Raw genomic sequence first — 15,855 nt, 5'->3', positions numbered from 1 at the left:
CAGAAGAAAAATGCAGTCACTTTTTGGGGAGGTGGGGAAACTCCTCGGACGCCCCAAAAACATCAGCCACCATCCAGGAGGAACAACCCTCACCTCTGCCTCTGCCCGCAAATACCATAGTCAATCCTCACACAACCAAAATCCTCCAGGCCCGTAAAGTCAATCCAAACTCATTCCCATTGAAGCACCGAGCTGTAGCCTGGTCAGTGCCCAGTTCTGGCCGCATTTTTCAGTCACAACCACTCCCTCCGCGGCCCGGTCGGAGGGTCAGAACCAGGCCTAACCTCTAACCAGGCAGAGATTACTATCCCAATCAGGGGGCCGGCCAGTCAGTCTGTCTGTCTGTCTGTCTGTCTAACTAACTCATCAGCTTGACCATAGCTTCCCCACTCACCAAGCAGACGGTGAAACCGGCTCCTAGCTACTGTCACTCCCTCCTCCTCCAGGCGGCGAAAGTCAGACCCTCAGCACACACTAACCCCGTTGACGTCCACTTTATCACAGAGGCGCTCCGTCGAGCACCTTCCACACCCCCCAGCCAATGGCAACGTAGCGCTGGGCTCTTGGCCAATCGCAAAGTAGTTTCTATACACGTAGCCAATCATCGCTCACCTACTAGCCCCGCAGCCAATGGCAACGTCGTGTCCGACTCTTGACCAATAGCAGCCCAGAATCCACATCAGTCACCGATTGAGGCGTGGCCCCCGCCATTTGTCTAATCACGGTTTAGCTTCTTCCAACATGGTCAATCACAGCGCAGCGTTTACCCATACATCATAGCCCAGTGTCTATCCCTTGACCAATTATATCCCAACGTTAACCATTGCATCTCATCGCAAAGCAGGTTCCACGCCTTGGCCAATCGCAGTTCCTTCGGTGAGATAGTGGAAGCCAGTGTCATTGAACGCTTTTACTGCTTAAAAAAATGAATTAAATACTATTTTTAAGTAAGGTATGTTCTTCCTATTAATTCCAAATGTGTTCGTGACGAATAGAAAAATGAAAATATGCTGTTATGAAACGAGCTGCTAGTCCCTTTCTAAACCGAATGTTTATAGTTGAAAGAGCATAGTACATAAAATGATGTAGATACAGGCTGTAAGAATATAAATATTAATATTAAAATGTTTTCTGAAATTAAGTATCAAAAATACATAAACATTTGGAGAACTGTAATGTTTCCAAATCAAAAACATGATTGTGAATCAAGTAGACTACATGATTAAAACTGGTTTCTAAGGCCGAGAATAGTAATTTTATTAGTAAAATTTTCCCACGTTTCATACTTTTTCTTATTTGTTCACAGTGAAATTAACCTACAAAAAGAAGCAGGACTCTGGCCATTTAGTCCCTCAACTTTGCTCAGTCATTTACTAAATTACTGAATTTGTAACCTCAAATCCCATATTTCTGCTTACCCCGATTAAAATTTCACCCCTATTGCTTGCGAAGAACCTATTCACCTGTCATAAAAATATTGAAAGGCTGTGCTTCCATCATCGTTTCAGGAAGAGTGTCCCCAAGAATCATGGCACTGAGAAAGGAAATCACTTCATAGAACCTACACTGCAGAAAGACGCCATTCAGCTCATTGAGCCTGTGGCAGTGCTCCAAAGAACATCCCACCCAGACCTTTACCCTGTACCCATAACTCTGAATTTGCTATGGCTAATCCACCTAGCCTGCACATCCTTAGACTGTGGGAGGAAATCAGAGCACCCAGTGAAAGCCCATGTAGACACACAGAGAAGAGTGTAGTGAGCCAAGAGTGTGGTGCTGGAAAAACACAGCCGGTCAGGCAGCATCCAAGGAGCAGGAAAATTGACATTTCGGGCAAAAGCCCTTCATCAGGATGAAAAACATCGATTTTCTTGCTCCTCGGATGTTGCCTGACCAGCTGTGCTTTTCCAGCACCACACTCTTAGCTCTCATCTCCAGCATCTGCAGTACTCACTTTTGCCTACACAGAGAATATACAAAATCCACACAGACAGTTACCCAATATTGGAATTAATTCCTGTTTTACATGGGTGACCTCTCATTCAAAATTTTTCTATATAAGGAAACTCCATCCAACATCCAACTTGTCCTGATCCTTCAGGAGTTTATATGTTTCAATCAATTTTTCTCTTACTCTGGTAAACTCATGGATATAGACCTTGTCTGACAAATCTTTCCTCGTAAGACAACACACCCATTCCAGGTATTAGTCTGGTCAGCCTTCTCTGAACTGCTTCTAATATATTTATAGACATGTTCAGATATGTTATGATATACCTTTGGAGAGATTGAGACTTAAATCCAAGCTTTCTGACTCAGTATATTGCCATTGTGCCAAAACAGCCCTTCCCAATACATTTCGATCCTTGCTCAAATAATGTGGCCTTATCAGTGTCCTGAATAACTGAATCATAAACTCTCTATTTTTGCATTAATTCCCCTCCCAATAAATAACAATCTTCTTTTCACCTTATAAGACCATAAGACATAGGAGCAGAAATTAAGCCATTCAGCCCATCGAGTCTGCTCTGCCATTCAATCATGGCTGATAGATTTTTCAACCCCATTTTCTTGCTTTCTCCCCGTTTCCTTTGATCCCTTTGGCAATCAAGAACTTATATATCTCTGTTTTAAATAAACACAATGACCTCTCCTCCACAGCCTTCTGTGGCAATGAATTCCACAGATTCACTACTGTCTGGCTAAAGAGGTTTTTCCTTGTCTCCTTTCTAAAAGATCTTCCCTTTACTTTAAGGCTGTACCCTCGGGTCCTCATCTCTCCTGCTCATGGAAACATCTTCCCAATGTCAACTCTGTCCAAGCCATTCAGTATTCTGTAAGTTTCAATCAAATCCTCCCTCATCCTTCTAAACTCCGAATATAGTCTCAGGATCCTCAAATGCTCCTCATATGTTCAGGCTTTCATTCGTGGGATCATTCTCGTGAACCTCTTCTGGACCCGCTCCACCGCCAATCTCTCCTGAGGTACGGGGCCTAAAATTGCTCACAATACTCTAAATGTGGTCTGACCAGAGCCTTATAAAGCCTCAAAAGAACATCCCTGCTTTTATATTGTTGTCCTCTCGAGATGAATGGCAACATTGTATTTGCCTTTCTCACCCCTCAACATTACCTGCCATTCCACCTATCTTTGTATCATCTGCAAACTTAGCCAGGATGCCCTCAGTTCCTTCATCCAGATCATTAACATATCATGTGAAAAGTTGTGGTCCCAACACCGACCCTTCCTGATTTCCTGCTCTAAAATGCAACCATCTTTTGTGATTCATACACCCAGATCCTTCTGTATCTTAATGGCTACAAGAGTAGGTTAGGAATGCTGAGGCAAGTTACTCACCTCCTGACTCCTGAAGTACAAGACACAAGTCAGGACCATGGAGGAATACTGTCTGCCTACCTGAATGGATGCAGCTCAACAACACTCAAGAAGCTTGACACCATCCAGGGCAAAGCAGTATGCTTGATTGACACCTGATCCACAAGCACCCACACCCTCCACCACCAGCAGTCACTAGCAGCAGTGTGTACCATCTATGGGATGCACTGCAGAAATTCACAAAAAGTCCTTACACAGCATCTTACAAACTCACAACCATTTTCATCTCAAACGACAAGGGCAGCATTTACATGGGAATACCACCACCACCTGCAGGTTCCCCTCCAAGCCACTGACCATCCCAACTTCAAAATATATTGCCATTTCTTCACTGATCCACTGAGAATTATCTCTCTGGGTCAACTGCAGCACATGGACATCAGGAGTACAAGAAGCCAGCTCACCACCATCTTTCCAAGGCTAACTAGGGACAGATAATAAATATTGGTCAGCCAGCAGTATGTATGTCCCACGAGTGAATGAAGAAAAGCTTTGAAATCTCTCATATGTAACTAATATGTTCTTTTTTCATTTTTTATGCCAAAATGTTCACACATTGCACTCCATTTGCCAATCTTTGTCCACTTACTGAACCTATCAACATCTTTTTGTAGGAGAAAGTGAGGACTGCAGATACGGGATATCAGAGTAGAAGAGTGTGGTGCTGGAAAGCAAACCTAGTCAGGCAGCATCTGAGGAGCAGGAGAATCGGCATTTCGACCATAAGTGCTTCATCAGGAATTCCTGATGAAAGGCTTATGCTCGAAACGTCGATTCTCCTGCTCCTTGGATGCTGCCTCACTGGCTGTGCTTTTCCAACACCACACTCTTCAACATCTTTTTGCAGCCTACTTATGTTCCACATTATAACTACTACTTGGGTGAATAAATTTCTCCTAAATTCCAAATTGGATTTATTAGTGATTTTCTGATAATTAAAATCTATATTTGAAGGCTCAGAAGAAGTGAAATTATATTCTCTACGTGTATCCTATAAACTCTTTCATACTCTTGAAGAGCACTATCAGGTCTCTTCAACCTTTCATTTTCTTGAGAAGAAAATCCCAGACTGTTCAATCTTTTTTGCTTAGTATATACTGTCAGTTCTAATATCCCTTGAATAAATCATTTTGTACCTTCTATATTACCTCCACAATGTTTTTATGATGTAGAGACTAGATAAATAATTTTGAATAATGCAAAAAATTGTTTCACAGCATGTGATACATTATAATGTATATTGTGCACAGTGCCAGTATCAAGTTCTTCTCATTAAAGCACAGAAACTGGAAGCGAACAAGCATTTCAGCTGAGGTTGGTGTCTGGGTGAGTCCACCCACTGCATTCTTAGCTGGACTATAGTTATTTCTCATGAAATAGTCTTCTGCTATTCTAAACTAATGTAAAATAGTATTATACAAATGGAAATAAAATAGTACTAACTGAGGTTAACTAACAGGCCTACTTTAAAAGTAGTGAAAAACTCCTTAAATGTAGCATTCTTACTGTCTCTGTAAAATAGTTTTGGATGTCATCTTTAGTTACATCATGTTGCGACAAGAATGTTGTTCAGTTTTTTTTGTCTGGGTGTGTTGTGCAGCATTTCATTTAACATGTTGTGCAGAGAAGTATGTGCAGCATTTCGTTTAACATGTACCTGCATGTGTTGGTATGTAAACTGTGGTCACATGGTCATTAAAATGAATCAGGCAAATCAAAATTGATTAAAGGATTACATTTTCAAGGATTAAGAAGGATTGCCTCAACTCAGCAAAATATAATTCCTGAAGCAAGCCCCCTTCGCAGTTCAGGTAAAAGAAAACAAAGTTCTTCCACCAACAAAACATCTCTTTTTTTGTAAACCAAACAGAAACAATTTGTAATACTGTAATCAGATATTTAACTTAGTCACAATTCCTGTGTTTACTTGGCTTAAAAGCTACAGGAAATATTTTGAAGTCTGACAAAACAATGATTTCAGTTGTTTTGGGGCTAAAGCTGATTCTGATTTAGTTCATTGCGATTCTGGCACATCTCTTTTACCTTGGTCCTTGGCAATACTGTTTCTTTTTGCCAGAAATATTTTGTCATGTCAAAGCTCTGAGTGCAAATGTTTTATGTCTGAGATGTAACAGCTCGAATCCAACTCCAAATGTTAAGACAGACTCCAGGAAATGATTTCTTCTTACACTAGAGATTTCAGCAGAGCTGAAGAAGCAACAGTGTTGTACACATTGCATAATTTTCAAATTTTGAGCAAATCTAATGAGTAGGTACGAGTAGCACGGTGACTCAGTAGTTAGCACTGTTGTCTCACTGCGCCAGGGACCAGGGTTCAATTCCCGCCTCAGGCAATGGTGTGGAGTTTGCACATTCAACCCATGTCTGCTTGGGTTTGGTGGATTAAGTGCAGGTTGGGTGGATTCGCCAGGCTAGATTGCCCAGATTGTTCAGTGCTGGCTAGGTAGATTAGCCATGGAAAATGCGACGATAGGTTGAGATGCTCTTTGGAGGGGTGGTGTGGATTCAATTGTCCAATTGGCCTGCTTCTAAACTGTAGGGACTCTATGATGTTTTTCAAACTGTCCCATTGGACTGGCATCTTCAATCACAGGCACTGACTGGCAGCATTCAGTGTTAACATTTGAAACCACTTCGATAATGATCCTATGATTTTGACACATTCTAAATAATATCATATTCTGTGAAACAACATGATCAGCAGATGCAAGTACAAAATGAAATGGTTGTCAATGATACTCTGAAGGCAGGCCTTAAAGAAACAATGGCACAGATAATATACAAGAATGTAAAGATCATCTTGCATTCATCACAATACTTTTTATACTGCCAATAAATAATTTTCATTCTTTATATTATTTTGTGCCATCACACATTACCATTGTCATTTATTTGAGAAGTTTACAATTTCACTCCAAGTGGTTTGAAAAATATCTATTATTATCCTTCTTTTGCACTATTTTGGTTAATACACAACAAAGTTGTAAAAAGTTCAAAGATTCATACGATATATTAGTCGCAGTTTCTTGAATCAGCTTTGCTAAGATCACAGATAAAATGGACTTCCAGTATTCAACTTTAATCATTTGACTGTAATCCCCAAAATCTTCATAAACCAAAATATTTAGTTCAAAAAACTATCATAAAATGGCTACTGTGATCATCTGCTCATGAACCTCTCAGTAAACAAGGGTCAGTCTGAGCCAAAATTAACATCATTGTAAAAGAGCACGGAAGCTTAAATCTGTATTATTGTACTGATTCACACCTTTCTGGATATTAAATATTGAGATGAAAGGTTGCCTGTGGAGTATTTAGCTTGGGAAAACAATAAGCAGACTCAGGATATGCAAACAATTTTTTTTATCAACTGCTACTTCTGAGCAGTCGAGGAGAGAGAATGAAAAATAAATAAGTGAACAAGAAATGAAAGACTCTCTTCAAAGTCTCAACAAATCAGTGCCAGGGAGGACAAACATGGAAAAATAACCAATGAGTTTCTCAAAACTTTGCCAGTCCTGAGGACACAGGATAACAACAATGCAGTTGTGAAGTTTCACTCTCACAACACAAAGATTCTGAAAAGAAATCTGTAAATTGCAACTACCTTTATCTTCCTGAATACACCTAGATACTAAATGTCCCTCCTCCCATTTTTGTCAACTTAACTGCATTTTTGTCAAATTTCACCATATTCCAGGAATAAAACTCCACTCTCTTTCAGTCAATAAAACCTTGGAATAGGCTGTCCTTCGTTTCTAATTTGATTAACTAAAATTATTTGAAGTGTGACAGATATGGACTAAAAAAATGTTGCATCTGACCAAGCGAGCTTGAAAACAAAAAGTGGCAAGCCATGACCTCTCCCTACGTGGTCAAAATGCCACTATCGAAAAATACTTCATTCCAACTTTCAAAATCCATTGTTTCACAAGAATGGTTGTAGTAAAATATACATGTGATTTGTTTTGTACTTCAGTGAAATTAAACTGATTTGATTTTGATTTTATTGTCACATGTATTCAAGTACAGCAAAAAGTATACACTGTCGCCACACAGGACACCATCTTAGATATAAGTACCTAGGTACAGAATCCTAAGAACAAGGAAAGAAAGAACAAAGTTAAAAGTTAGACATTGCAGTAATTAAAACTCTGTGTTAATGTTTATGTTTTTCCCCTAAACTTGTTTTGGAATATAATACAAATATTTTCAAGATATTGTACTCTTAAGATATGAGAAATCAAACATGTATAGATTTAATACTGGATCAATATAATCCATCACTTTACCCATCTAAGTCATTTTGTCATCTAATTGAGTCAAAATTTATATCTTGTCACACAATAATGTATGTTTTAAAACGTTGCAAAATTATAGTAGCTGACTTAACTGCCTTTGATTGAAAATAGTTCCATCATAGTGCTACAGAAAGGTCAAAATAATCAAAACCCTGTTTTTTATTGCTTAGTCTAATAAACATGCTGTGGACATAGCTTTGAAGCTCAAGCATTCAGCATTGAACTACTCCAAACTTGAATTAAGTCAGAGACTTTACATTATTCTGCAATGTACATTGGCTATATATGTGGGCTTTGTCACTGATTGGTAGCATGCTGCAACATGCAAGTGCAACAACAAGATTTCATTAATTGAATGTATGCATTGCTGGAAATGCCATCATTTATTATCCACCCTGTGTTCAAGGGTAGCTTGCTGGTTCCATCAAGAGAACAATTAAAAGTCAACTACAGGTATATTGCTATGGGTCTAGTTTCACATGGACAGACCAAGTAAGACTTGGAATACAAATTGTTTAAAAATGCAAATTTATTTAATTAGCTAAATTTAAACTTCCCAGCTGCAAAGATGGGAAATGAAATTACATCTTCTGTGTCTCTGGTTACCAGTCAATCACATAATTGCTATCATAATCAATGGGTTGATTATGCTCACATGGCAATTGCTATCATACCTCAATATGTAAAATGGCAAAGAAAACCGAAGATGCTGGAAATGAAACAAAATCGGAAATTGCTGGGAAAACTCAGCATGTCTCGCAGCATCTGTGGAGAAAAAGCAGAATGAACATTTTGGATCCAGTGACCCATCTTCAGAACAGAATGTAACTTGGAAAATATTGTTATATATGCTGAAGATGGGATGTGGGAAGGGGGTAGGAGTAAATAATAGGTGGAGATGGAGACCAGAGAGACAGAAAAAAAGTTGGGCTGACAAAGGAATTGGTAAAGCTCAGCCGGAGAGAATGAAGAGCTGTTAATGGGGACCATTAGTGGCTGACAATGGGTTGGTTAGTGTCACAGGGCAGAAGAAACAAGCGACACAGTCCTCTTACAAGGACTGTCACCAAACTCTCATCAACAGCATTCTTCAAGTTTAAAGCTCATTGTATGCATAAGCATACTAATTAAAATAGTTGACCATTCAGCTTCTTGGGCCTGCTTAGTCATTCAATAAGATTATGGATAATCTACTTGTGTTTCAAATTCTACATTCCCATTGAATATTTAATGATCCTGCCTCCATTGCCTTATGAGCTGCAGTGATTGGAGATGTAAGATGAATATCAAATACATTCTGTGGGAGCAGGGGTAACAATGTATGTACATGGCATCAGCTCACTCTGACACCTAAGGCAGCTGTCTCTTCACCATCACCTACTGTTCAGCTGGCTGTGTTTGCAGCAGTGTACCTCTGATAGTAATAGGGAGGAGCTACCAAGACAGTCAATACGGCAAGATGGCCAGGGGAGGCACACTGCATGTCTCTATTGCCAAGGTATCATGTGTAAGAGGACAATCTTGTTCCCCTTTGAAGGCCCAGTGAACAATGGCCTTCGCAAGGGATTCAGGGATACCAAGAGGCAATACCAAACCAAGCTTGAGATTCAAACTAACCACATGTACAACCGTTGTTTGTGGCAAGACTTATATGACATAACAGGCTACAAAGCAAAGTCGATCAGAATCAGAGAGAACGGTACATCCCTATCCGATGAGCTCAATGCATTCTACACTCACTTTGAACAAAAGGGAAGTGAAATGATATCACCTATCCCATCACCCAGGGATGCACTTGTTACCTTGGTCACCGTCATGGATGTTAGATTAGCCTTCTTAAGCGTGAACCCATGGAAAGTGACCGGCCTGGATTGAGTCCCCAGCCATGCACTCACATCCTATGCGAACCAGCTGTTGGGAGTATTCACAGACATTTTCACCCTCTTCTTATTCCAATCAGAAGTCCCCACCAGCATCCAAGAAGACTACCATCATCCCAGTGCCAAAGACAAATCATGCAGTGAGCCTCAATGACTACTGCCAAGGTAATCTCTATCTATTGGATAAATACCATCCTTAATTAGCAGCACTACCTCTCCACCTTTATTGAACTTTCTGTCTGCCTAGAAAAAGTACTTGAAACTGCATCTGCATTGGACATAGCTCTGAAGCTCAAGCATTCCGCATTGAACTACTCCAAAATTGAATTAAATCAGAGACTTTACATTATTCTGCAATGTACATTGGCTATGCGTATGGGGCTTTGTCACTGATTGGTAGCATGCTGCAACATGCAAGTGCAAGATGTGAGAGATTTACACCTAACCAATGTAATAAATCTCCCACTGCTGTGTTTATGGTTCCTGACAATGCCATAATCAAACACTGACCCAGAATTGACTAATCTGCCTTCCCTTTGTGCTGCAAATGATTATCCTGTTATTTTCACAACTCTTAAATGACTGCATTTATAGCTGCTATTAGTGGGAACAGTCCTTACCCAAATTTCTGAAATGTTTACTGATTCATCATGTTGTAAGCAATGATTTTCTTCAGAGTAGCAGGCCAGAATGGGATTATTACAAAGCAGAGTACATTAGAAGACTCAATCCGGCTTTTTTTCAGTGAAGGACACTCATCTCCGATTCAAGCTTAAATGCAATGTTTCCCCTCAAGGAATGTTCTGAAACAGGGATTCACGCCCACAGAATGGGTGCAGCTGTGCATGCACAAATAGATCTGGGCAGCCATTTTTGCATTAGGAACAAACACTCTACTGTGCGCGTTGTTTCCAGTATAAATAATAAGAACATAACAAATACAAAACAGGAGGAAGCCATACAGTTTCTCAAATATTTTCTGCCATTCAATATGATCATGGCTGATCTTGGGCTTTAACTGCAATTTCCTGTTTGCTCATCAATACCCTCATAAACAAAAAAAAATCAATGATGCCAGTTTCACAGAATAGAGAGTTCCAAAGATTCATAAAACTCCATGTGAAAACATAGCAGTAATGTCACTGGACTAGTAATCCTAGATGCCCAGGTTAATAATCTGGGAATATGGTTCTAGTCACATCAGTGCAGATGGTGAAATTTGAGTTTAATAAAGTCTGCAATTGAAAGCTAGTCTAATGGTGACCATAGGGTGAACCTAATGTTTATTAGAGTCTAGATTAGAGTTGTGCTGGAAAAGCACAGCAGGTCAGGCAGCATCCGAGGAGCAGGAAAATCAACCTTTCGGGCAAAAGTCCTTCATCAGGAATAGAGGCGGGGTGCCTGCAGAGTGGAGACATAAATGAGAGGGGGGGGTTGGGGGTGGGGAGAAAGTACAATAGGTGAATGGGGGTGGGGATGGAGGTGATAGGTTTTTACCTTATGTTTCTTAGTGTGAGTTGCATTAAGATTTTTTTAGAGGGATTTTCACCGCAATGCCCAGCATGATTTTATCACTGTCTGCATCATGATGTATAAATATGGATCATTAATCACCTAACCCACGCATATGGTTTCCCTCACATTTGATTTTAGCCCCATCTTACCACATGCTGTTCCAAGAACATTTGCCAAGCAACTGAAAGAGCAGCATACCCTGTGCACCATCACGTTTAAAAGCCAATTGACCATCTGGACAAGCAGTGTTAATCCAGAAAAGCCCTGTACAGTTCCTGATATTTGTCCCAGACATGGCACACAGAGGGAAATTGACACCTCACAAAGCGGACAATGACCTGGAGGTCCTGCTGGACAGGGTGGTGTTGATACAGAATTTCCAAATGTGCCAAGACCAACAGTGGAGGTCACATCAGACAATGCCAACCTGGGTTCACTGCAGTCTCACCCATCTTGGGGAGTGCCCAGCAGTGTAGGAAAAATGTAATGAATGTCTCCACTCCATCACTGTACATGCCATCATCTTCTCTCCAATACTTCATACTCACTCACTGCTACTGTACCAATGTCTCATCACTCTCACTATTGCCTGCATCTCCATCCCTACCTTAGCCCCTGACACCACTAATTCTGCATGTCTTCTATGCTGTCTACTCACTCAGTTGAAGATGCAAGGCAAAAAGGCAAGGCCAAGGATGCTGTGAGCATCCAATTAGGCCCAGACTGAATAACTGCTGTGAAAGCAAGTGATGAGCCTGCAGGTAAGGCCTGATTTGGTGCATCCCCTGAGCACTCAGTGTCCTTGCAGCAGCTTTACAATGATTGTTACCAGTGAAGTCAAGATGTAACACTAAAGTTCAAAGTTGGACTGTAATTGGATCAAAAGGTGCCATGTGTCTTGCTAAAGACTGGCAAATGTCTGAGGCCAATGTCCGTGAACTTGGGGTGGGTTTGGCTTGTGCATTGAGATGTTGGTGCCTGGTAGTCATGGTGGCCTCCAGTCTGAACAGGATACTGATCACGGGTTAAATACTGGAATAAAACAACTGCTTGTATAACTAATGAGTGATGCCAGCTTTATATTTAGGCTTCCATGCTCCTTGTGCTGTCTAGAAGCTGCATTTAGAGTCATAGAGATGTACAGCACAGAAACAGACCCTTCAGTCCAACTCATCCATGCTGACCAGCTATATGAATCTAATCTAGTCCCATTTGGCAGCATTTAGCCCATATCCCTCTAAACTCTTCCTATTTAGAAATCCATCCAGATGCCTTTTAAATGTTGCATCACTTCCTCTGGCAGTTCATTCCATACATGCACCACCTTCTGTGTGAAAAAAGGGGCCCCTGAGGTCCCTTTTAAATCTTTTCCCTTTCACCTAAACCTATGCATTCTAGTTCTGGACTTCCCCACACCAGGGAAAAGACCTTGTCTATTTATCCTAGCCATGTGCCTCATGATTTTATAAACCTCTATAAGGTCATCACTCACCCTCCAGGGAAAATAGCCCCAGCCTATTCAACCTCTCCCTGTAACTCAAATCCTCCAACTCTAACAACATCCTTGTAAATCTTTTCTGAACCGTTTCAAGTTTCACAACATCTTTCCAATAGGAAGGAGACCGGAATTGCACACAATATTCCAACAGTGGTCGAACCAATGTCCTGTCCATGACCTCCCAACTCCTATACTCAATGCTCTGACCAATAAAGGAAAGCATACCAAATGCCTTCTTCACTACACTTTCACCCCAAAGACCCACTTTCAAGGAAATATGAACTTGCATTCCAAGGTCTCTTTGTTCAGCATTTATATTAGCCAGAGCTAATTGCCACTTAAGTACTTCCATAGGCACAAGTGTGGACAGGCTGCATGATGTCTCTCTTGCCCACTGTAAAGTGAGAGAAAAGTCGCCAGCAAGAGAGAAAATTGTGTAAAGACTGTGCATTGCATTTTATGAGACTCCATCTTCAAACATACTGTTAGGGATTCATAAAATGCAGCCAAATGAATCACATAATTCTACAAGATGGTCAGGGGCTATGCAGTCTGTCAAGTCCATTGTGGTAGAAGTACAGAGAATTTATATTCAGGCCTTTTCACTAAGTCATTTTGTTATCGGTCCAGCTGGAAATACTCCATTGTTAGATTTAAGTTTAGGCAATTACAGAGGACAAGTAAACAGACTGAAGATACAACATACTATTGGGTTGGTAAACATAAAGTAGTTAGATTCACAGTTAAAATGAAGTAGATACAGACTTGAAAAAGGTACTGATTAATGGATTGGGAACTTAACTTCATGTTCATAAAATTGTACAATTTAGGTCTTTCTGCCACTTTTACCCATACCAAGCATTGAACCAGCTGAAAATGTGTTGCTGGAAAAGCGCAGCAGATGAGGCAGCATCCAAGGAGCAGGAGAATTGACATTTCGGGCATGAGCCCTTCTTCAGGAATGAGGAAAGTGTGCCAAGCAGGCTAAGATAAAAGGTAGGGAGGAGGGACTTGGGGGGAGGGGGCGTTGGAAATGCAATAGGTGGAAGGAGGTTAAGGTGAGGGTGATAGGCCGGAGTGGGGGTGGGGGCGGAGAGGTCAGGAAGAAGATTGCAGGTTAGGAAGGTGGTGCTGAGTTCAAGGGTTGGGACTGAGACAAGGTGAGGGGAGGGGGGGAAATGAGGAAACTGGAGAAATCTGAGTTCATCCCTTGTGGTTGGAGGGTTCCTAGGCGGAAGCAGCTGGTTCTGTCTCAAAGCACACAAAAAATGTTTGAAATAAATTTAACCATTTGCATGGATATTTAGCGGAGGTGTTGTTGGCCTTATTTACCCTGAAACACATTTTGAACAAAAATGAAGTGACTTTTGTTCAAATGATGTTAAAGAAGTAAATTCCTCTGAATGTAATACAACAGATATACATATAATCAGTAACAGGCTGGGTCTAACAGTTCAGGGCACACCTTACAATGTAAAACATATTAGTCTAACTTAATATTTCTTTTGAGTTATCTGTTTAAGATCCAAAGTTCACATCGTCACCTGGACCTGAAATGAACAGTAATTCTTTAAACTCACAAATTATACTTCTCTGGAAATGTTCAATCCTTAAAAAAGTTTATTCTCTAAAACTCAGTTCCTAAGGACATTTCTGCTGGAATCAAACCAGTTAAGTAACAGGACACTGTTGTAATGAGAATGCTGAGAATATGGATTTAAAACCCACCTTCATAGTTAGTGAAATTTGAATTCAATTAATTATTAATAATCTGGAAAAGGTAGGCTAATGTTGACAATGATACCATGTGGACTATTGTAAAAAACCTATCTAGTTCATTAATATCCTTTAAGGAAGAGTCTAACCTGACCTACATGTGAATCCAGGCTCTCAGTAATGTGATTCACTCTTAAATATTCTCTAAAAACTTAGTTGTATCTAACTATGATACAGTTGAAGAAAAAGAATGAAACCTAATTAACTACCTGGCATTGATCTGAATAGTGTTAACATGGAATTGGTGGTTGCGAACTCTGCACTTTTACCCTGCAAACTCACCCTTACTAGCATCTGGGAGTTTGTGTCCAAATTGGTGGAGCAGTCCAAAAACTAATCAAGGTTTTGCATGATCATTCTCATCTAATACTTCTATCCCCCACTTATACAAATACAGACAGACAAACAGACATGTTAGGGATAAATCAAAAGAACAATAACTGAGATGTAACTGTCAGTTGACTTGAGCATTCTCCATGATCCATCATATCACAGGCACGTGGGATTACATCTTTCTTGGTTTCTGAAGACACCAGTAAATGCAAAGAGCTTCTAGTAGGCTCTGATTAATATTCACTAATATACCGAAAACAGTGATTCTACTCTCTGAACTTCCGATAAGTTGATAATAAGAGAATTACCGGGCAGCAATCAGATGCCATCCTGTAGCTTTGGCAGCCACAATTCTCTTGACTAAAATACAGTTTAAAACCTGTTCAAACTTTGTAAAAACCAAAAGACTACAGATGCTGTAAATTAGAAACAAAAACAGAAGTTGTTGGAAAAACTCAGCAGGTCCGTGAAGAGAAATCAGAGTTAATGTTTCTCAGGAAGAGTCACCGGACTTGAAATGTTAACTTTGATTTCTCTTCATAGATGCTGCCAAAGCTGCTGAACTTTTCCAGCAACTTCTGTTTTTGTTTCTGTTCAAACCTTGGTTTCTCTTTCTGTTTTTCCCACCGCTTTCCTTGGTAGACTGATTGACATCATAGCTCCTTGCAAGGCATAATACATTGAGATGGCTATTAAGTACTTTGAACAAAAATCAACCTACAACTAGTTCCAGGCCTGGCCTCAAACAAATAACAGCTTGTCCTTTTTTTTAAAACAAGTTGATGTTCATAACTCAAAGGTCACCTTCAGGTCTCATCTTCAAACCAAAATGATGAAAATAAAAATAATGAAGGTCTCAACAATGTTCAAATGCAGCAAGACCATTGTCAGACAATGACTATCTCCAACAATACAATTATCTAACTAGTACCCTTTGACAATCAATAGCATTACCATAACTGAATTCCCCACTTTCAACTTCCTGAATCCCACTGATCAGAAACTGAACCACACAAGCATACAGGGTACTGTAGCTACAAGAGCAGTTCAGAAGCTAGGCATGCTAATGTAAGTAAATTCTCTCCTGTCTCTCCAGTGCCTGTTCACCATCTACAAGAAACAAGTCAGAAGTGT

General features: G+C 40.3%; 1 protein-coding gene and 1 long non-coding RNA gene across 6 annotated transcripts in view; one reads left to right on the top strand and one right to left on the bottom strand.

Annotated features, from left to right (window-relative positions):
• Window positions 1–529, bottom strand: part of ktn1 (kinectin 1) — a 141,252-nt gene extending 140,723 nt beyond the window's left edge. For 4 of the 5 annotated variants that reach the window (XM_043697723.1, XM_043697722.1, XM_043697726.1 and 1 more), the window contains exon 1: window positions 395–529. The gene's annotated coding sequence lies outside the window, so the exon portion shown is untranslated. The remainder of the gene's footprint in view (window positions 1–394) is intronic. The other variant, XM_043697727.1, reaches the window with a different exon arrangement.
• A 321-nt stretch (window positions 530–850) lies between these two features.
• LOC122553626 lies at window positions 851–15,855 on the top strand. Its single transcript, XR_006312770.1, has 3 exons — window positions 851–952; window positions 4,648–4,711; window positions 15,818–15,855. It is a non-coding gene; the product is annotated as an uncharacterized LOC122553626 (long non-coding RNA).

The sequence above is a fragment of the Chiloscyllium plagiosum genome, chromosome 10 (assembly GCF_004010195.1).
Source record: "Chiloscyllium plagiosum isolate BGI_BamShark_2017 chromosome 10, ASM401019v2, whole genome shotgun sequence".
Classification (NCBI taxonomy): domain Eukaryota; kingdom Metazoa; phylum Chordata; class Chondrichthyes; order Orectolobiformes; family Hemiscylliidae; genus Chiloscyllium; species Chiloscyllium plagiosum.
Note: the sequence above shows the minus strand (reverse complement) of the source record. Positions and strands in the feature narration are given on the sequence as shown.